A 23,164-nucleotide genomic window follows, 5' to 3' on the forward strand; every position below is an offset into this window, starting at 1 on the left:
CCTGGTGCCTTCCTTGCGATCAGGGTTTTGCCCAAGACGTGTAGCATGATAACAGACAAAAGGAGGGCTGAAGACCTGGGGTGTGATTTCCGTCATCTCACTTTCCTCAGCAAGTGCAGTAGAAGATAAAGAATTTTTAAATAATATCATTTAATAATTCTCAGGTTTTCAGGTGATGGCATGTGCCCTGCCTGAACTGATATACACATTTGAATTTTCAATCTGTAACAGACTCAGAGGGGAAGGCAGAAAAAATAGAATTTAAAAAACGCATTTGTTCAAGAAAAGTCTTTACGGATCATGTCTAGGATAATCTTTTTCAGGGTGACCGTAATTTTCTACAATATAATGGTTTTACCCAGCAGTGGTTTAACGGTTTTGAATAAGCTGTAGAGCTTATTCAAGAAACAAATACTTGAGCAAGAATGGAGGAGTTTACCCAGAAAGGCAGGAGCATCAGCCCACTTCTGAGTATAGAATGGAGGTGATTAATCTACTGACCTTTTATCCCCAATATCACTAAAATGTGTATTACATACATAACATGGTCTGGTTCTGTGTAAATCATCACTTTAAACATGACAGACCAGTTTGGAGCAAATGGCATGCCAAACAGGAGGCCAGAAGGCACCATCACTGTGCACTTAAGCTCTCATCAAATAACTCACTTGCTTCAAGCCTTTTCTTTGAATATAAATGTTTGTGAAGTTTTCCAGTGTTTTTTTTTTTTTTTTTTTTTTTTTTTCCTGGCATTTCCCCCACGACTCTTATTATTTTTAGCCATGTAAAATGGCATTATGCAATTGCTGAAATTTGTTTCTTTCAGCCCAGGATGATTTATAAGTTTTAATTTCCAGGATATTCGCTTGAAGTTACCTTCTCTTTGTGACCTCAGGATTTATCTTCCCAGACCTTTGGTATTTATTTTTACTATTTCTGTGGTCAGGGTTTGGCAATATTGTTTTGGATTAATGACAAACATACATAAGAACTGGAAGGAATACACATCTTAATCTCCTAAATTAATGTGTGGCTTGTTTATCAATAGTAGAAAGAAGTTTCTGGACAGGTTTGACTTGTCCTAATAATAGGCCTCTGCAGCCAGATAGAAAGATTTTGATGTATCTGAGCTGCATGTAATTCTTCACTTGTTCCAAAATAGATGCAATTTGCTTATTTTATATTACAATACAGTATTTCATTCTCAAACTTTGCCCAGAAAGAATTGGAAGTGGAAGTCAGTTAGTTTGGACAAATATGCATTGTTTATATGGAATATTTTAATTGACATAAAATTGTGTAAACCTGCTAGCTTCTCAGCTCTTGGATGAAGAAAAGATCTTTGGCATAACAAGGGACTGAATTTCTGTTCTATTTTTTCCTTTTATGCAGTAAACTGCAAATAATTTAATGCTCAGATGAAATTACTCAGCATTTTCCTCAATCATTGAATTTTCCTCATAAGTGGTATATTTTGCTTTCATTGTATATCCACTATTTTTTAAATCGGCATCTTCTGATGATCTTTTCACTTTCTCTGTGTGTTCTTATTTACCTTAATTGTTTATTTACTTGGGCTTAATTCCTTCTCTACACAGCCTACTGTGAATAAAATGTTCCTCTGAAAATGATTAATTTTGCACTTTGTTTACAGAATAGTCTTGCAATGTTATATCTGATACTCATTAGCAGAAAAACAGAAATAAAAGGAGAAACATTAGTTCTCACCACAAATCATTTTGAATTCACTGGGATCAGGATCTCACCCAAAATGTTTAGGTTAGCTCAGCAGCTCAAGCTGATTCGAAGGGTCTCAATGTTTATGCCTACCAGCGCGTCCTCCTATGACTTTTTATTTTTAGCTGCTCAACAGTTCTTACTTTCTGTGAATTTTAAAGTTATTCTTAGACTAAGCAATACAGTTTCTTCACAGGGAAAAACTGTGACAAGCATCACTATGTGATACAGCTCATCATTTCATAGGGCCCATCATTTCCACCTGAAGCTCTGGCAGAAAAAAAACAACCAAAGATTAAACGGTTACTTTAAACTTAGATATTAAATATTGGCTTCCAATTCAGTCTTCTCAGTGTGTGAATTAGTGTGGATACCTGGAGCAGTCCACTATCCTCTGTGAAACTTAATTTAAGGGCCACAAATTGCCTCTGAATATTAACATATGTGCAAACCTTCTTCCCAGAATCCAACTGTACATTTATTTCTGACATTTTAATAAAATAGATTTTGTGAGAGTAGCAATCTCTTTCTACCAGTTCTTACCTGAAACCAAATTTGAATTTCTTAAAACAAGAAAACGGTGCTTTTTTAAGAAAAGGTATTAATAAACCATTTTTAAAGTGGGAATCATATATAAAGTGGTGAATACATATGCAAATAAAATGGATCAAAGTGATCTAAGCCCACCAGTAGAACGGGGAAAGAGTTCTGAAATGCATATTTATTGCAAACAAACCCTTGATTTACTAGGTACTGAGGGAACATTTTTTTAAGAACAATTATGTTGCATTTGGAAAAACTGACATTTTCTTTCTTAACTAATTTTAATTGGCATTATGCTCCCACTGAGCCAACAAAAATGGAAGACAGCAGCAAAATATAAATTAAAGTAGGAGTAAAGTATCTTAGCGGATGAAAGCATAGATAAAAGGCTCTGAAGCCTTTCTTACAAATACCGTCTTCAAAGTGGGGTGGTCCTCGGGCAGTGGTGGCCCGTGCCTATTCCTTGGCCTCTTTTACAGTCATTGACATTGCGCTGCCAATGAAGCAGCTGTCACATTTTTACCAGCGTAATGCTTGCCAGCAGCCGACTCAGAAGTGCTGCTTTTAATTAAATTCTTTATTTCAATTGGTTTTCAGTTTGCAGCTCACAGCTAACGGAGATTTTTGGGGTGGGGTCTTATAGGGCATCTAGGAGTATTTCAGACACCTCTGTGTTACAGGGTTCTGTTCAGAAACATCAAGTATCACCTTAAAATTAGTTATTTTTTTTGCCCCTGTTACTTGTGAGAGCTCTTCCAGGATCTTGCTGCCATAATGGGTAGAATTATCGGTATTTCTAGCTTAAAGGTATCTATGGCAGATTTACACTGTTTGTTTGTGGGCCAACATTCTCTCTTTGCTGAGGCAGTTTTCCTGCCTCCCCTTTCTCTGTGTGTTAAAGAATTGTAGAATCATAGAATCAATTAAGCTGGAAAAGACCTTTAAGATCATCGAGGGCAGCCCGATCCCCTTGGGCGCTGCTGCACTGGGGCCAACAAGCCAAACTTGTGGGGTATATCATCACTGGTGGGGACAGGCAGATTCAGGCTCTCTCTGCTAATGATCTGAGTGAGCTGGGATGCAAATTGGCCCTCTCCTGGTGCCTATAGGGCTATGGCAGTGCAATGCTAAGCCTGAGCTGGTGAGTTCTGCTGGAGACTTCATTAGCACCGTGCTAATTCAGTCTATGTGGATCCTGGGCCAGTACAAAGCCAACTGAGCCTCACATCGGTCTGCACCTGTTTATTCAGATGTGCTCAGAGTCTCTTCTCGTGAGATGGATTTTCCATTGCTCTGATCCTCCTAGAATCAATCTTCTGCACCTGTTTCATGTCAAGTCCACTTTCCTGCATTGTATAGGAAGAGGTTGATCGGAGAACAGTAGATGGCTCTACCCTCTCCTCTTTCTACTTGCATTAGCACTGCATACGGTCACTGGTTCAGCACAATCATTCTCATCGGTCTGGTTAATGTCTGGAAGTCTCAGACAAACACAGATGCAGCTTGACAGCTGAACACCTGGGCAATGAGCGTGGCATGTCAGGGACATGCTGGGTGTACCCTATGTGCTCTGTGTCATTTGATCAGTGCCGCGCAATACAGCTTGGACCTACCAGAAACACGAAGGACAAATGAAAAGTTTATGTACAGCAGTTCTGGAGCCTGTATGTGGTATCAGCCAATGCACCGTGGAGTCAACCCATCTTGGTGAGCCCCGCGCAACCAGAGAGCATCGGACAGATTGTGCGCTCGCTGGCCATCTGCGTTCACGTTTCCCACAGGCTGGGTTTCCTGCCCAGGCGGTGCATGGCATGGGATTTCCCAGACACAAACATGGGAGCCCAGGCACATGCTCGGGGGCCGTGCGACAGGGCTGTGGCTGTGGATCTCCCCCATATGGAGCACAGCTGTGTCTGTCCTTGAAAGGGATGACCTAAATTTTACACAGTATTCCAGTGACGTATGACCGGCACATCCCTCGCTGCTGGAAATACCCCATGTGTTTTTGAATTGTACTTGTTTACCATAGCTGCCTCTCTTTAGGGGCTCATGCTAACCCTGAATTTGACTAAAACATCTAGAGTTTTCTCCTCGACACGCAGTTGGCAAATGCCCAGTTTATAGTGATATTTTTTGCTTCCAGCTTCATGAAATTGAACTGGGCAATACTGGATTTCATCCTGTTTGTACTGCTTCACTCCTTGAAGTCATTCAGTTCTTCCAGTGAAATAGCCCAGTCCTGTTCTGTACAATCACAGATTTCATAAGCTTATTTCTAATTTTTGCACCCCAGCTTTCTATGTCATCTCTGCTGACCATATTCTTGTAATGATGCTTGATCATGATAATCAGCAGACAGCAGATAACCTTAGCTGATGTAAACTGTCACAGCTTTTGCTATCAAAATAGTGCTGGTAGTGTTTCCAGCTAAAGTTCTGCCAGAACGTCATCAGAAATATACCTTTAAAATGTGATACTGTAAACATCTTTTAAAAGAATTCAAAAGGCTTTGGTTAAAAATACGACCCTGCTTATGAAATAGCTACTCTTAGACCAAATGAGCACTAAGAGTGTATCATGATATTAAAGGTATTACAATATTAAAGGTTTAGATTTCCATTATTAGGAATATTCCCCCTTGTTTAACTCTGCTGTAATTGTGTTTCCTATACACAGATAACCCCAGCTATTGTGAAAAATCATGCTTCTCTTTCACAAGTGAAATGCCAGACAGATATTGCAACAAGCACTTGCTTCTTGGCATGACATCAGTCCATTTCAAACTGGCCTCGGAACTCGCCTTTAAAGCAGTTTTGTTCTATTGCCCAAGGAACTGGGCATTATGTTGCTATCTTCTCTATGCGACAAGGCCTATCTTGTTCCCATCCCCTCTCTCCAGCTTTATGGCTGTGAAGAAAACCGAAGAAATATAAGCCAAATTCAATAGTGCATCTGAAGGCAGTCTAGGTAACAACTCCTAGAGATACAAACTGGGCCACATCTTGCATATGTTCAGTACTGGTGATTTAAGTGTTGACATTGTCATGGAGACAATTAAGAAGCAAGAAGGGGAGGATCCTAGATCTGTGCGGTTTAATGGGAATATTTTGGTGCTAATAGTCACCTCTTGTCAAGAAACATCCAAGCTTAGGCCTAGCAGGCTTCATGGGTATGACCCCATTTTAGGGGGGAACTACGCTGGAAGAGCATGTGTACTGAGAAAGCAGGAACAGGTCCTGTATTGAGCAGTCGTATTTTTGGTGAGCAGTATCTCATCTGGGGAATTGGGACAGATATTGCGTAACTGCCAGCTGCCACCATCACTTTGGCCAGTTGGTCTTTGATAGGAGATGATCAAATCTGAGCACGTGGCAATAAGAAGCAGTGATGCAGCCACCAGCATTAAATGATTCACTTTTGAAGATGTTTGGAAATCTGTCTCATTTCTAAGATATAATCAGTCAGAGAAGGATTTTATAAAATATTTATCCTCCATTCTGTGCATAAAAATGATTTACTTTATTTGGTGTTTGATGCATTATTTTTTTCCATTAAGAAAGCAAGCCATAATCTGTTAAACACCTGCATGGAAGTATCCCAGAATGACCCGATATGATAAATACTGTAGATGAATAGGTGCTTCTTTTCCCAGCTCTGGGAACTGTAGAGAATGAATATATTCTTTCTGAAAAGTTCTAGAATCAATTTTTTCTCTTATAGAGAGCTTTCTAGTATAGAATTAAAGTTGCTTAAGTATTTTTCCTTGCAATGAACATTCTAAAAATAATAAGGGATGATAAATAAGGTGACATTCATAGTCAGTGCAGTGCTCATTGCCATCAAATTCCATAACCACAGCCCTCTTGAATAGACATGTAATTTAACAATACATCACCTTTGATTCACAGCTCTGAATAGCTGAAAATTCCTCTTGTAATACTTGCCCTTGGCCCCCAATAACTTGCCATTTGCTTGAATCCCATGCTATGAGTAAGCACTTGAAGCAGTGTACATCTTGAAGCAGTGTACATCTGTACATGTCAGTAATGTTTGTCTAAGGTTTATTTTAGCACCATATATTATATTGCAGCCTTCACTTTCTGGTAAAGGTGATGTGAGGAAATTGTTTTGCTAAGTAAGGACTGCAAAATTCATTACTTACTGTATGTTATTTTGATATTCCATTTTTTAATTCTAGGTGGATTTTTGCCATTCGAGGGCCGAACAATGTAATGTTGGAGTTCAGCCTGGGCATTTGTGTCCTCAAGTACGTGTGGATGACAGTACTAAAGAGGTTACTAGCAGATTTCCGCCAGTTCACATATGTTGTGTGTTGGAGGTGAAGTCACTTCCATATAAGACAGAGAAGTTGTCTGAATGCAGCATTTCTTCCCCTGTGTGCCTTTGAAGTGTGGGGTGCAAATTTTTACTTCTTCTGCTTTAATTGAGCTGTGTAGAACTGCTCTAGAATTTGCCATATTTGTAACTGGATGGTGCTATAAATGTGTGTGCAGATGCCTAAAATGCAATTTTTTTCTTTAAAATATGTAGTTTTGTTTTTTTTTTTTTTTTGGGTTGGGGGTAGAAAATGAAGTGCATTCAATTTGTTCAGCTGGCCTATTTGATTTCATACAACCTGGTAGCATACATAACTTGAACATCAAAATGTCATGGGAAGCTGTGAGCAATCTGAGGCACTCAAGGTCTGACTAAGGCAAATTTTCAAGGCCGTACTGAGAGGTAACATACTTTTTAAAAGACTGTTGAAAGTCCTGGTCCAAGCTGGCATACTTTAATCATGGTGGTGTTATGAATGGTGCATCAGAAACTGCAGAAACTAATGTAAAGCATGTGCTTCTCTTTTAAATTGTGTTGCTGTGATTCATTAAAAGGTTACCAACATAATTTCTAACTTGAGCAGCATGTCAGTCTCCATCTTTGAGTCCTGCACTTCTTCCTGTTACACATTCTTCCCACGATTTAATATAATTTCTCCAAAGTGGCGTTCCTCCAAACTGTACCATAATAAGCATGGGTAGATGTACATCTGCTCGTGGACCACTGGAGACCAGTCTTCACCCAAATGTAACTGCAGAACTACTTGAAGACAATTCCATTAATAGCCACAGATCCATAGTTGCTGAGTGTCTTATGTGCTTGTCCAAAAGGAATTCACTGAGACTATCAATGGACTTCACTCAGTTACCACAAGTTCAGAACAAATTTTGACTACTACTAATACAGTACAATACAAATGAATGTGTTAACAGTACAGTTGTTTAAAACCAGCAGTATTTCTTATGAGGGAACAGTTTCTATTTTCCTAGTAGAATTTTCACACATTACTATTCATTTAAAGTGAAATAGAAACAAACCGCCACCCAGGCTTTGTAATCTGGATTTTTGATATGTCTGTTATACATCTATTTTTTAAAACTTCTTCACTGTGTGTGTTTTCTCCCTCACTCTGTCCCCATTAATATCCTTCAGAAATGATTTTTTTTTTTTTTTGAACTTCAAAAGAGAAATGAGATTTTCCCAGCATGCCAAAATCTTGGGTAGTATACAGTGTTGTCACTAGTCATTTAATTTAAAATTAATGTAATTGACAAATGCTGCTTTAAAGCTTCTATTGAAAAATCATAATATGCAAGTACAGTAGGGCTTTTTTGTTGATCTGGATTTACATTTGTATAATGTACAGTTAATAGCCCGAGTGATCTTGTTACAGATTGATTATTCTTCTTCAGTATGTCCCTTGTTTTGTATCCCATTATTCACTCAAAGGGCTTAATTAAATGAATCAGAATATAAGCACATATTTGCTGCAACAATCGCAATTCCCCATAGATAATTTTCTTTGGCTTGTCTTGCTGGGATTTCCAGGAAAGTTCCCAGAAACTGTTTCACAGAATAGAGGGATTTCTCTTTTTAAAACCCTTTTTTGGTGTTACACAAATTTGAGCCCAGAAGAGTTTAATTTTTGAGAAATAGCCATAAATACTACATGCATGTGTGCCTTTATAATAACAAAATCTTCAGAATAAATTGAGTTTAAGTTGAATCTTATTTGATTTCTGTGGTTGGCTTTGGAAACATTTGGTAGTTATTTTCCATTGAAATTCACACCCGCTTGGGGCAGCAATATGTTTAAGTGCTTCTCCTGTTATTTCTGCTCTGTAATCTTAATTTTAAAACTAGTTTTTCTTTTTTTTTTTTTTTTTTTATTTTTCCTATTTGCTCTGTTGTGTGTACTTGTCTTTCACATGGCAATAAATAATTCTGCACTGGCTATTGGTGGCCTTGGTCTTAGTGTGCATTTATGCGTGTTGAAGGGGTACAATATATAGCCCTGTGAAGAGCATTGTTCTTTGATTTTGAGAAGGAGAGAAGGAGGGGTTCTAGTTTTCATCTATATGACTGAAATAAAAATGTGGCCATTCAATTCAAGAATGTGGCTGTGATTTTTCAAAATTACTTGTAAGGCTTAGATGACTCCATTAATGAGTAGCTAAACCGGGACATTTTTAAGAAAGAAGTTTTTAGAGAAGAAGGTTCAACATTACAGACATTTTAGTGGGCCAAGCTGGCCCCAAGAAGCAGTAAAACTCTCAGCTGCTGTCTGTGAGTGCAGTACAGTTCTCTTGGCCTCTGTTGCATTCATTGGGTCAAGGTGCTTGATTCTATATTAGATGTTAAATAAAGGTGATTCAGTGTACTGACAGTCTGATGACAGGCATTAAAGAGATGAGGCACATGGAATGAGTCAAAAGGGAAAAGTTGTTATGCTATTTTGGGAATTTTTTTTGCTTATTAACATAGAGTTTAATTAAAGATATTTCAATGAGAGCAGGTGAAAACTTCTTCTGAGCACATAGCAGACTGACAAGGTACAAGTCAGCTTGAATCCAGAATGCTGCTATTTAGCAGGAAATATTAGCTCAGGCAAAGTAACCTGTTCGCAGTGCTGCACCATGGTTGTGCTAATGCTGGGTTGCTTCTTCTTGCCAACTTGGGTAGCTGAAAGGGAAGAGTGGCTTTGACTTCCCACACATTTGCAGACACGATGCATTTTCTGATTATCAAGAGCTTGTTCTGAGGGTTCTCAAATCAGCGGAGACACGCTGGTCATCCCTGAGGAGGTTTGCATCAGACCCCGAGAGCTCTAACTGGTATTTGTTGTGGCTGTTATACCTGGGAGGTCCAGCTGATATATGGTTTCATATGGCAAATACTAAGTAAGAAAAAGATCTGGCTTCCAAAACTTTAGCCTGAATTGAGAGGAAGCTTAGATGGAATTCATCATCCAGCCCAATCCCTTGCCAAAGCAAGATTATATCCTGCAGTCTGTTTTCTAGCATTTGCCAATCTGGCTACAAAAGCACCAAGCAAATAGGATCCATTACTGGGAAGAGTCTGGGAGACTGTTCCATTGTTTAAAAGACGTCATGCCAGTACATTGTCTTCTGAAATTAAGTATTTATTTTTTTTCTTATCTTAATTACATCTTATCCTTGGTTATGTTCTGAGATACCAAATTAAAATCTGACATTCTTAATGGCTATATAGTTGTTAGGCTGTGTAGGCTGCTACAATCCACCTTTGTGTCCTTGAGCTGACCGACCTGGGGCGTTGGTCACCCGCAGGGAAAGGGCTGCACAGCTGCATGACCATAATTGTTCTATGTCACAGGGAACAGGGCAAATGATGGCTATAAAACTCCATTTGCCTTCTTCATGTTTCTGGCCTGCTCTTTCCTAATAAATCAGTTCCTCCATCGCATCACAGCTTTTGCTGTTCTTCAATGAAAGTTTGCTAGCAGCTGTATCTACTTCAGCAGGTAGTGTGGCCTAGTAAGAATGTGGGGTGAATGCAAAACAGGACCTGTAGAATAAAATGTGTGGTGCTGAGGGCTTAACATCCACAGTCATGCATGCTTTACAGTTTTGGAATAGTTCTGGGCTGGTCCTTCAGTCTGAATGTATGTACTGGTTGGAAAACATGAGATGCTCTCCTGGAACACACTTTCTGATTAAGTTTTTTCTGAAAGTCTGTGAGTCTGAGACTGCTTTGTTGAGTGAACCAGAGCATAATGTGTAGGAATGAACTAAAATGCTAATGCAGATACAATCCAGATCTTTTGGGGAGTGTGTTGTCCAGAGCTGAATGCAATGTTATATAGCACCAAGAGAGATTTGAGTCAGACCTCAGGAAAATATAATGATAAGGGCAGCCAAGCACCGTGGAAGTTTAATAAAGTCCATGATGACAGGTTTTTAAGAAAAGGTTGAACAAAGCAGCATTCGGGAATAAGATAGATATAATTGTTCCTGCATAGAGAAACAGGAATGGATTTGATCAGTTTATGACACCCTTTCAGCCAAATTTCCCACATGGTTCCAAAGTGCACCACCATATCTGTTCTGGAGTAACGGCCTCTGCATAGACAGCTCCAAAGGGCTTTGTTTTCTTGCTGCGTGACAGTGCAGTCCCTCATGCAATACTTGTGGTTTCGTTTAGTACTGCACCTCCTTGCATTTCTTCCACCTGATTAATGTGCGTTCCTTTTTCTTATGCATACCAGTTTCAATTTTTCCAGTTTTATTTTTCTGTCCTTCCTCCTGCTATTTGATATATATTTTTTTTTCCTCTTCCTTGGCTGCTGTTTATAACTTCTAGTTTAGCTACATGTTGTTTCACTATGGCAATTTACTCTCCCAGATACTGAAAGTTTTCAATAAAATCGAATCAAAAATGGTTTCTACCAAGTAATCTACATTGCCAGCAATAATCTACTGTTAGCCAGATTTCAAAACAGATAACTGGTTTTCTTCAGATCAATTTAAATTCAGGTTCAGATGAGACATAACAGCAAATGCTCTACTAAACTGATGGCATATGATTGTTTCCTGCCGTTTATTTGTAATTTGGTAAAGCAGAAAGCTTCAAAATAGTTAAAAATGCAGCCATTCTCTTCCTCTGCGTTGTATGTTATTGTAAATTATTAAGTCTCTTGAAACAGAACTGCTCTCCACAAAATACATGTCAGAGCCAAAACCCAAACAAGTCCGATTTCTAAGCCTCAGATCATCCAACAAGAGCCTCAATAAATTTGGGCTTCTTTGCCACAAAATTTAAATGAGTGTTAAGACCCTAAGTTGCCAATGTTCCTCTTAAAACTTTTTCCTTTTGTTTAATAATTTGTTACTTTATGCATTTTCTGCTGTAGCTTATGAAAATCCCAGTGTCCCAAGAGGATTGACCTTTTCAGTGGATGGTACAGGTGTCCAGTTTCAACATAGAGGACCAGTCAGCCTTACCTCTTGTCTGCTGCTTAATGCAATCTCTGGGAAAAAAAAGAAATAGACTGAAACCTATTCTACTAAAGAGTTTTAAAATCCAGGTCACTCATTTCCCAATAATTTATCTTAACATTGACTCCTGCTCTAAAGATAACAAAGATTTAGAGCTCCAAGGCCATTTCATGTGTGTGCTTTTGTGCTTTCTGATGACATTTTAATTAGAAAAACATCTATTTTTCTCCCTCAGGTATTTATATTTTGCTAGGATAAATAGTATTCAGAAAGAATTTCTTGATGTCCAAAGTTATCTGTGTACCCCTATCCATTTCTGATACTGAATTTAGTAATGTTAAAAAAGAACAATAAAGGGGAAATGTTTTGGTACAAACATCAGTTTTGGAATGAAAACATTTTCAGCTATGAGGCTCCATTAGTTCTGCTGTTAGCAAATACTTCAATTGACACTGTTGTCAAACCAAGGACATAAAACTGAGAGTGTGATATGTTATCTGCTGCCAATTACGTAAGTTCATGATGCATAAGTTATTGCAAAAAATAAGGTCATGACTCCTAAACCAACTCCTTTTGAAGTTGTAGTTCTTCATAAAACCTCCCGTATATTTGTATATTTTAGTTGGTTAACTCTTAACTGAATTTATGCGAGTGCTTATGAAAATGAAGTATTACATGACATTAAAGAAAAAGCAGAACCTTGCATGGTCTACAAGAACACTAACTTGTTGATATCAAATGTTTATAGAGAGGTGAAAGTGTCTAAAACATGGACTTTAGTTCTACTCAAAGAATTTAATGAAAGTTCCTTATCAAAGAGCTGTTTGAAAAGAAGTGGTTTTGACCACCAAATGTAAACATTAAAGTTATTATGGAACATTATCTAGTGGGTAGGCAAGAGGATTAGGACTCAACCTTTCCAGTCCTTGTCTTACCTTTCCTATGGTCTTTTATGGTAATCTTACACTACTTACTGAACTTTTCTAGTTACCTTCATTTATCTTTCTATATGACTAAATGTCATATTGGTCATATGAAGATAGTATGTAAGTAATAGACTTAAGCCTTCATTTGAAAAATGCCAGCAAAGCTGGGAAGAGTGTCAGAGGAGCAAATCACTCGGAACTGGAACAGCGATGTCCTTCCTCATGTCTGGGGCAGAGGTTTCAGAAACTTTAAGAGTCAAGCTATCACGATGCTAAAGATACTTAACACCTTTATCCTAATGCAAAGGACTTGTTAAAGGATTGTGTAACTACAGGATTTTTTTCTTGTCACTTCAGAATAAAATGGTATGATTTTTAAATATTATCTCTTTTCAAAATTTGATTGAAGCATGACCTTTGGAGATGATTTGACAAAGCCTCGTCTAGAACAGCTAGTAGTCCTTGTTCTGCCTCATTCAGGTCAATGACTGAAAAACAGGTGTTTTGTAGTCTACTAAATGACTTTACTACAAGTATTTTTTTGTTTAGTTTTGTTTTTGGTTTTTTTTCTTGAGTTTTTGGGACACCCTCAGCTACCTATGTTGCTCTGCAACTTACCAAGTTTGTACAAATAGTTACCTATTCACCGGCCTGGAGAAAGACCAATGCAATAGTCCAATGGGCAGTCTAAGTTCAAGTCCTTGTTCCAATTAATGTTTAATTATTTATACAAAGTGAAACAGGTCCAACAGGAGAGACAGAGGAAGCTGTTCTTCGGAATAACTGATAGTTTGGTGGCCATAAAACTTGCCTGGGATGCAGGATTCTGACATTCAGACATCTTGCAGAACAGAAACTTGAAATCTGGACTCCTGTGCCACCAGTCAGTGCCTTGGTCATAGGATGAGTGTCTGGGAGGGATGACAGTTTTCTTGCTCTTTGATGCATTTCAAGTCTCATCCTAGGCATGAGAACCTTTCCCAGGTAAGAGCTTCATAAGAACTGGTAAGTACTTGCAAAAAGTTCTGGTCTCAACAGAATATAATTTGTCCATGAAAAAATGCATCACTGTAAACTCTGATGGGGGCATGACTAGAGTTTTCACAACCATGTAGGTTCAGAGTGGTTTGGCCATTGTGATGATCCCTCAAAGTCCCGTGTTTGAAGGAGAGGTCAACAAGCAGTGCCGGAGGGCATGAGTCTCGGGAAGCCTGTAGAATGCCAAAGCATATGTCTGCGTAAGTGTCAGACTTGTAAATCAGCTGTTATTACAAAAGCTTAACAATGGGGAAATGGTCACATACAAACACTGGTGTGGGCATTTGTCTTATGAGTCTTGCTGTTTTTATACACTTCAGCTGACACTGATATGAAACCAGGGCATAAAACCAGGAGCCTGACATAAGATCTGTTGCCAGTAGTCTTCAAACTACCATGTCTGGTGAGGAAAAAAGAGAGAGGAAGTGGATAGAGAAATGGGACAGGTCATCTGGATGCTGATAAATAATGTTCTTTAGAAAATAAAAGTTTTGAAACTTTCCTGGAAATGAGGTTTTATGATCTGCTACAATGGCCCACAGGGGGGATGCTGCAACTTACACATATTGACAATTGTGGTATTACTAGGCAATTCATTTTTATGAGTAATTTCCAGAGCAAACCCTCAACCATGCAGTCACGCATATAGTGGAACAGTGTGCCATAGAAGAAAGACTCAGCTAGAGGCCAAAGATCATACAGATTTATTAATATTTGGGAAAAAGATCCTAACAGCAAAAAGCAAATTGAGCAATCGAAGGGGAAAGAAGGAATGGACTTGACAACAAAACAACCTCTCTAAGGATGTGATCCAGAGCACAGTGAACTCAATGGAAAGATTTGCATTGATTTCTTGAGAGCTTGGGTCGATCTCAAGGGAATAGAGACACTCAATTTTATACCTTTCCACCTCCTTTCTCCATCTGAATGGAAAAATAACATCTTTCTTGTTCACAACTAGCATAATTTAGTGACCAAGCATCACAGTCAAAACGTTGATCATAACTGGGATGTTAGAGCCAAGAATCCCTACCTAAGCAGCTCCAGAAATGGCTTGACTTTTCCAAGGGCTGAGCAACTTGCAAATTCTCTCGAACAGTGCCTTCATCTTTTTTTTAGACTCAGAATAGTCTTATCCTGTACTTAACTTTGCAAACCCACTCTGCTTTCTCCTTTAAAACACAGAGAATAGTGGAGCAGTTGGATCTATAATCTTGTTTCTCTTAAATCTTTCTCCATAAACACTTTTTTTGTAAAGGTAATGACCCGTTTAGTCATCTTCTATTTATGTCTAGTCTAAGTAGTTATAGCTGCTACTTTTAAACAGCTATTAAATACTTCAGTAGTTCTTAAACCATGCCAAGGAATACTTGGAATAAAAGAACAATGAACAGAGATGTCTGAAAATGAAGTTGTAGATCTGAATTTGATAATATATCATTCAGAAGAAAAAAATAGTTCTGTCATAGTCCCTGCTAAGGGCTGTTAGAGAAAGCGATATACTTTGCACTAAGTGAGGCTACATAGATCATGAATCATGGCCCCAAGATCAGCTTGGTTATCTACTTTCAAAATCCTTCCTTCTATGGGAACAGAAGTTTGCTGCCTAATGTAAGCAGTGTTTGACAAACTCATCCTGCTATGATAGCAGCTCTTATTTCATCCTACATGCTGAAGAACCTAATTTATCTTAACACTAGGCATTGAGCAATGCTAACTGGAGGGATGTAAAACTACTAGTGTTTCCTTTTGACTACGGAATTCAGTTGGTATCTGCAGTCAAGCCAAGCCTGGTTTAAGTAGTCTGTTGATTATTATCTTTAACATGGTGTGAAAGACCAAGGCTACTTTATTGCAATGAGTGGGTAAGTTACCAGCAAGACATGCTGAGCTGATGACAACACACAGAAAGAGAATCTGCATTACTCCCCGTCACTTTGGAGATAAAATAATGAACTTCCTTATAGACAAAACCAGAACATTTTCAGTGGGGAACATGCAACAGAGAGTCCTACTGTTTGGTGGATCACAGCCTTCTCAGTGACTCAGGAGGGAACACTTTCAGGTCCCTAAGCACAAGTCTCTCACCTTGCCCAGGCTGTACATGATTGGAGTGCTTGCTCCTCATCTTCCTCTCCACCAGGATGCCAGTTGTGTCCAAAAGTGCAAAATTCCATGGTCTGAGGATTTACCCATTCCCTTCACTAGCACTGAAGGGGCTGGCTTTTGCCGTTCACTCTGTGTTGCTTCCAGTGGTTAGCAACAGTGGTTAGTGGTTCCAGGTAGCACCAGTGGACACAATTGTCCTTCACCTGTCCAAAGCATGTACACACACACAACGGGCATTGGCATGTCCTTCTGCGAGGTGATTCTGACCTAAGGGACACAGCACCAGCCCTGTCTCAAGCTTTGCAACAGAGCAGAAAAAAATGTAGTAGAATTGGTTTAAAAGGACAGAAATTAATAAAAAAGGCAGTTGGCTGCTATTACAGCACTGGACACTGAACATCAATTCCAGTCTAAAGTCTGTCAAATGATGAAGCACAGATAATGCATTTGGAGTTTTCAGTTTAACTTCTGACCCAGACCTTCCTCAGGACAGTGGAATCCCTCTGGGTCTGATAAGCCATGGTAGAGGCTCTTTCCTCAAGGACAGGTAAACACATAGTCATTAACAGGTTGTAAAGGAGAACTGAGCTTACTCAAGGACTTGTCTCAGATTCATCCTGCACTATCAGTTTGAATACATCTGTGAATATCCCCTGGGGGGGTCATCTAGTTTTCCCTCTTTGACTTGCTCTCAGGATTTGTTTTAGTGAGTTCCCTGTTGGAAGGTAGTTGTGACAGAGTGATTATTGAAAACCTGGTTCTGTTCGCTCTGTCTGTGTCACAGTAAATCTAGTTTGTTTACCACGAATCCCCAGTGCTGTGACCTGAGGAATGAAGGGGACACAGACTTTATTTGTAAAAGGTATTTTAAAAACTTGGTATTTAAAAAGGTATTTTAAAAATTTGTTGCCACAAATAGTGTCAGGTTGGAAAATCTCGATTCACAAATTGGGATACAAAGGCAAGTATGAGTTTGTTGGGTAGAGACAATTACTTAATCTGTGCTGTGGAATAACAAACCCACTAGCGTCCTGAGCTTGGTTATATGCAGAAGTGATGATAGTAAAGATGATATAATTCTATATCTATGACAAAAATAATGGATTTTGCGATGGACCCAGTGCAGATGCTATTGGAGTACCCAGGGAAAAAAAAAAAAAAAACAACAATGCAAACAAACCAAAAAACAAACTAACCAAACAAACCAAAAGGTGCTTTTCTGTGTTTGCATTCTGAAGGTGATGAATATTGGTTTTGGTTTCAAACATGAGTAGCAGGATGTATCCAGACATATCCAGCACATGACTACACACCTGATGTGTACATTTCTCCTTTTCCCACTCTCACCAAAAGGTTCATCAAAGCTGTGGAGATGTTTGGTATTCCTGGTGAGACGAGGTCAGTGCTCCTCTCTTGGAGCTGAATCATGTCAAGTGGAAGCTGAAAGGGGACAGAGGGCATGGGAGCGAATAGGTACTATTTTTAGCACAGGGACATTCTTCGGGAGCCCTGGCAGCACTGAAAATCTGCAAGGAGAGGTCTCTGTCGGGGACACGATTCATGAAATAATATACAGAAGAGATGTGGAGACCTGCAAATAGCAGGCTCCCCTACAGTCATGTCATTGACATCTGTTTGCATTTGGATTTTATCCGACTTGTGTTCTAATATTTCAGACATTATTTTTTCCCTTGGTCTTTTAGGGGCTAGCACAGATGGTGTCTTCTCTTGTGTGATTTGCCCTTTACACTTGTTTCTAGTGAGCATCTGACTGCTTTCATTGTGATTCTGTTCTTTTCAGAGCGCTATTGATTATATACTGCACTTCATGGCAATCAGGCATAAAGGGACAGCTTTATAAGCCATCATGGGCTCCAGGTATCTATTTTTATCAACCTGAGCAATTGTTGCTTAGAAAAAGAGACCCCTGCTTCCTGGGCTGTGTGTGGCTGACCTCCGTTAGTCCGAACTCCTTTGACCTCAGCTCAGCTTAAGCGATGTGACAGCCGAGTCAGCCCCTTTAATTCCAGTCTTTGTGAGGCTCATGTGATAATCATGCACTTGCTCTGTCAGAGAAGCCGGCAAAGAGCGATTCTGTCTGTACTTGCTCCCTGCAGCAGACTTCTTTCTTGCCTTCTCTCTTCTACCAGATTCCTTTCATTTCGTTGGTTCTATTCAGGAACAAAGAGGACTTTGTTGAATTACTTTTGTGGTTTATTTTCCCGAGCCTTGGAAGATAGCAGACTTTTGCTACTGTTTTATCCAACCCTTTATCACACGCACAATACCTTGAATGCTTGACAGAGGCTAGTGTGTTTAAGCCTAACTCTCTGCTTCTTTTTTTTTTTTTTTTTTTTTTTTTTTTCAGGTTGGAAGCCAGGGCTGACTTCTGGATGCCAAGTTAGGAGTAATTGCTAGAGTAAAAACTCAGGGAGAAGTCTGTTCATGCAGCTGCCATAAAGGATCCAGTCAGAGGATCTACAGTCAGTAGACTTCATCTTGCTTTTCATATTCTCTGGTCTTACCAGGTCCCAGTGTCCACACAGGCATGCATTTATTTACAGATGTAGAAAATATCCTCATCAAACAATCCTTGGGCACATGTTCAAAAAGGGGTAAAAATACACTGACTGGCCACTACAGCTGCTAATACTTAGCAGCTTTTATCTGAGCCTGTAAAAGTGTTTTGACATGACAAACTGCTACAGTGTTCACAGACGCAGAAAGGCAGTTTCAAAAGAGTTAAGTGAGGGGCTCTGGCTTATAGACTTTACCATAACAGTCTTCTCCAAATCTCAGGACAAGTCAGTAGTGTGGAGAAGGTTAAAAAGAGCAGCTGATCCTAATGCTTTGCCCTAACCACTGTCCCAGCTGCTTTTCGCATGACCTGCCACTCTACTTATTCCTAACACAAAGCTCCCAACATGTTTTCTCTATTTAATGCATCAAAACATCCTTTTTAAATGACGGAAAATGTAGCCATTACTCAAGGTTGCCCTTGAGTGATAGCTTTATCTATTTTGTCTATTGCCAGAGGGACACAGTGTGGTCCTGGAGAGTCTCTGGGCAAGGTAATAACAGAGAGTTGCTTCATCAAAGCTCTTCCCATGAGGGACGAGATCTATAATCTTTGTTTTTAGTGGAACAGGCTAATATCTCCAAAGGCATAGTAGGTGTCAAAAAACAGTGCTTCTGAGATCTGTACAAAAAAGGTCAGGCAGTGTTTAATTCTGGGGGTGACCTCATGGACCTTGAGGGAATTTCACAAAGGATGTAGTTAGTCTGTATTTTGCAATAATCTGTAGGAAGTAAGCTTGGCATTTCAGAGATAAAATTCACAAGAGGTGCCATTCCAGTCACCCAACATGCTTTGTAGATGGGATTTCTGTGACTGTTTATTTCTAAAAAAGTCTCATATCCAAAACTGAAACTTTCAGCCCTTACTCGGGCAAAAATTGCACAGAAACCAGTAGGAATACTGCCTAGAGCAGAGTGAAATAAAAGCTGGAGGATCTGGTGCTGTGTTATTTGGCTTGGGCTGCAAAACTTCAGCAAATTTGTCTTTAGCAAGCAAAGTGAGCAGTTTTACAGCTTTTATTATATTGAATTACAATGACAAATAGGGGCATTGTTTTGTAGGACGTTTGAAAGTGTGATAAACACAGTCCTAATGAGAAAATTGTTTCTTCTTATTTGACAGAACACCACTGTTTTTTCTAGGTGCATCAACAAAAATGAAAGACCTGGTTATTTGAGGCAAAATTCCTGAAATATTATTCTCTAAATCTCTAAGCTTTCACTTATTACTTTTGATTCTCAGAAGGATTTGATGATTTTATTGTCCACAAAAAAATGTAACAGCAATAAAAGAAAATAAAATAGTGCAAACATAGAGTACCTCAGTGTTTTCTTATGAATTCAAGTACGAATTTAAAGACAAACATGCTTTTCAACATTAACAATCTTATCATGCAGAGGATAAATGGTGCTCACAGTAAGGGGACTGCTCTTGTGTCCCTTTTGCAGTTATAGTCCTTGGGTTGTTTAACTCCAGTTTCTCTCACTAGGCTCTTTTTAAACTTTAAAGCCTACAGTGAGTAACTTGTACTATAGAAAAAAGTAATTTTACATCTACATTCACATAACAGTTGTAGCAGGCTCTTTGGCGAATGATCTGTTTGGAAAGCAGCTAGTATGTTGTGGGTGCTGCCATAAATAGCAACAATAGCAAGATAATTTTGCTTATCCACCAGTAACACTTGCAAGTGAAAGCATTTTGCCACAGCTGTTAGAGATTCAATCACTGGTAACAAGGTGTTTAGTCCAGGACGGTGGCATTTTGCATAAATGTTGATTTTGCTGAAAACTGTTTAGTGCTTCTGTTTGTTGTATTTCTAAACTTGCATCTAGGTCTATCTAATCTAATACCTTCTTTAAATGTGAAGAATTGCACTGAGCCTGTGCAGATTCATTCTGTTATGCCAGTTCCCACACACAGACTCATATATTTCATCAACTGCTTTACTTTTGATATGGCATTTAAATGGAGCCAGGAGGTTATTGCTATTCACGCAGGTGTACTCGTGTCCAAGCCCTCCCCACAGGTACACGTGCATGCCCTTCACATACACAAGTGTTTCCCTGTGAACACATGGCCTCCTTCAGCATTGTGAATCTTGGCTTTTTTTCTAATTTTCTGAGGAATTTTCAGGAGACACAGCTCAGCTGTGTCTCTGCTGGCTGAGCCTTTCCACTTACTTCTTACTTACTTTTCACTTGCCCATTTCTCTGTCCTCCTTGCATGCCTGCCTCAAACACTGTTGCAGCCTGCTGAGATCAAGCCCATTAGCTGCCTGGGGCAGGCATGCTTCTCCTAGTGCATCCTGACAGCGCTGCCTGTTCTCTGCAAGTTCATCAGTCCGGGAACTGGCTCTGTGTGCACGGATGCACTGGGGTGCAGGACCAGATGAGAAAGAGCTGCTCAGAAAGCCACAGGAGCAGGATGCATGTGGAAAGGAATCAAGATATGACAAATATATATTCCTGGTTTAGGTGGGTACACAAGAAACAGCTGCCGCTGGGGCAGCGTCAGCTCATCCAAACCGTGCTGAGAAGAGGCACAGCTAAAGGAATTTTTCATGTGTTGTCACATCCTCACGGCTTGTTTTTCAGAGCACAGAAATGCTTTTTATTGTCTTGGAAGCCATTGCCTGCACATTTACAACTTTTAAATCAGCCTTATTTGGATTCAGTGGAATTAGGGATAGGGAAATACTATTAGGTCCCATTATCATTTGAGCTACCAGAGCAGTATTGTTCTATATGTTAATTTGCCAAGCACTTTGTTCATGTTTAAATAACTCAGTGTAATAACCATATAATTATTGTCTATGCCTCTTAATACATATTCATAAGTTTCAAAAAAGATTTTAAATATTTCTCTTGGATTTCAGATACCTTCCTGCCTCTTTTTAACCCTTCCAGACACTCCTTCAAGAAGGTCATGTTAATTTTGTAGATGAGGCAGTAGATGAAGGGTCAATCTATACTGCCTGCTTACACCCTATTTAATTTTACCAGATTGTTTTTAGACTCCCTTTTGAATCAACTGATTCTCTTAAAAACAAAATCCAAGAGGAGGGCTTGCTCCTGGAGCCTCTCCAGCAGCAGAAAGAGGAAGGAAATGCCAAGTTTGACTCCTTGCATCCAACACAGAGTATCCTCAGTGGCCAACTCAAAGTGATGTTTGAGAGAGTACATGTCCTTGCATGAGCTCCAACCCTTGGAGCAGCAGGAGGGGTTGGAATCAGCTAGCACGACAGGCAGAGGTGGAATATTTTTGGCTGAGATGATGCTATCCCAACGTGTCTACTCATAAGCCCTCTCCCTGTCCAGCAGCCTGGTCTCTCGGCTCGCACCCTCACAGCCCCAGTTCACTGGGGGATGCCTTGCCCTCCCTCCTCCTCACAGCTGTCCCCATCAAGGCACACCCTGGCAGACTCCTCACTCCATGGCCAGGGCTTCTGCAGAGCCGAGTTTGCATTTGCACGGGGCAGATCTGGGATGTTGGGGCTGCAGGCAGCACTGCTGAGTTCCCACAGCAGGAAGGTTTCTGCCTTGGCCATGCTCAGGCCCCATGACAGACCTGAAATACAGAGGTGTATACCGAAAAGCAGGAAACCTTCTCACCAGGGTGTTTGCCTGTTGTAGGAAAGACACCTGAGGCCAGTGAAGATGCTGGTCTGATGGCATGAAGAGGATGCCTGAGGAGGCAACTGAGACCTTTTACTCCCAGGTGAGAAAGAAGATGTTGCTCTGAAAGCAGAAAGCAAGTGCCTAGGAGAAGGACTGACAGCTCTCATTGACATCACAGTGACACCTTGCCCCCTGGCCATGTTGTCACCTGTGCCCCGGGTGCTCCAGGCAGTGACGCCCTTCCCCAGCTCTTGCCTTGGCTGGGAGTGGTAGTCGAGGGACCAGCTGTGCAGACCTCATCAGGACACAGCTGTGGAGGAGCTGGGGATCAAGTCTGCTTTTATTTTTCTTCATGCTTACTGTTGCATAGGCTTTTGTATGTCAAATACTGTATTTTGATAGTACAGGTCCTTTAGCAACAGCACTGTGCTCTTGGGACATCCAGAGCCTGTTTTATGTGAGTCAGACCTCTCTGAAGACTGGTGGGTGGGCAGGTCTCTTTATAGTGATGGTTAAAAAAAGAAGAGGAAGATGTGGGGACACACTTCAAAGAAGCAGATAAGTAGGTAGGAAAGAAGAAAGTGGGTGAGCAATAACTATGGTGTTGACGTGGAGATCTGGGGACATATGAGTATACTTGGTAGCCCTGGGGATACCTCCCTGGTCTGGAGAGGGGCAGAAGCTCCTGATGGCTGGAAAAAAAAGTGGAAAGAATCCTCTGTACATCCTGTGTGACTGGCAGTGGTGCTGTAAAGGGACATTGCCTGAGAGGGCTATGTGGGAAGAGGTAGGGAAGACAGGCACAGCCAGCATGGGTTTATTGGTGACCTGGCTTAAGGGTGGTTTATTGGTGACTTGCTGAAGGTTATGTAAAAGGCAGCAATGACCCGTCCAGCCTGTCTCCCCGGGTTTGTCATTCTGAGGTCAACTAACTGAACATATGCTCTGCCAAGAGCATGTGGGCAGTCAGACCCATGCTTGTCCTGACATGGTGCCTGGATTGCTGTAGGAAGTGGTAAGCAGAGTTTGCCCAGGTGCTGAAAAGTGTTTGGTTGCCAATATCTGAGGTAGGAAGAGAACTCTAGCTCTCATGGCACAAAGCAGAGTTTCACATAGCTGTTCTTTTGCGAGTGTCTGGTAGAGCTGATGGTTCTCTCTGAGCCTTCTGCTCAGAGTGGAAGGGAATAGTGGCAGTCTCTTTGATTGAAATATTTGTGGATGATATTAAGGAGTTTCATTAATTTGCCTGGATATCTGGAGAATGCACATTGGGCAAGCACCTGTACTAGCCTCTTGGTATCT

At 40.2% G+C, this 23,164-nt stretch overlaps 1 long non-coding RNA gene across 1 annotated transcript in view; it reads right to left on the minus strand.

Moving 5' to 3' along the window:
- Positions 1–13,212: 13,212 nt before the first annotated feature.
- LOC116958873 overlaps positions 13,213–23,164 on the minus strand; it is a 51,915-nt gene continuing 41,963 nt past the window's right edge. Inside the window, exon 3 of the long non-coding RNA XR_004405513.2 lies at positions 13,213–13,731. This is a non-coding gene — a long non-coding RNA (uncharacterized LOC116958873). The remainder of the gene's footprint in view (positions 13,732–23,164) is intronic.

This window comes from Tyto alba, unplaced genomic scaffold (genome assembly GCF_018691265.1).
Source record: "Tyto alba isolate M040663 unplaced genomic scaffold, T.alba_DEE_v4.0 Super-Scaffold_29, whole genome shotgun sequence".
Lineage (NCBI taxonomy): Eukaryota > Metazoa > Chordata > Aves > Strigiformes > Tytonidae > Tyto > Tyto alba.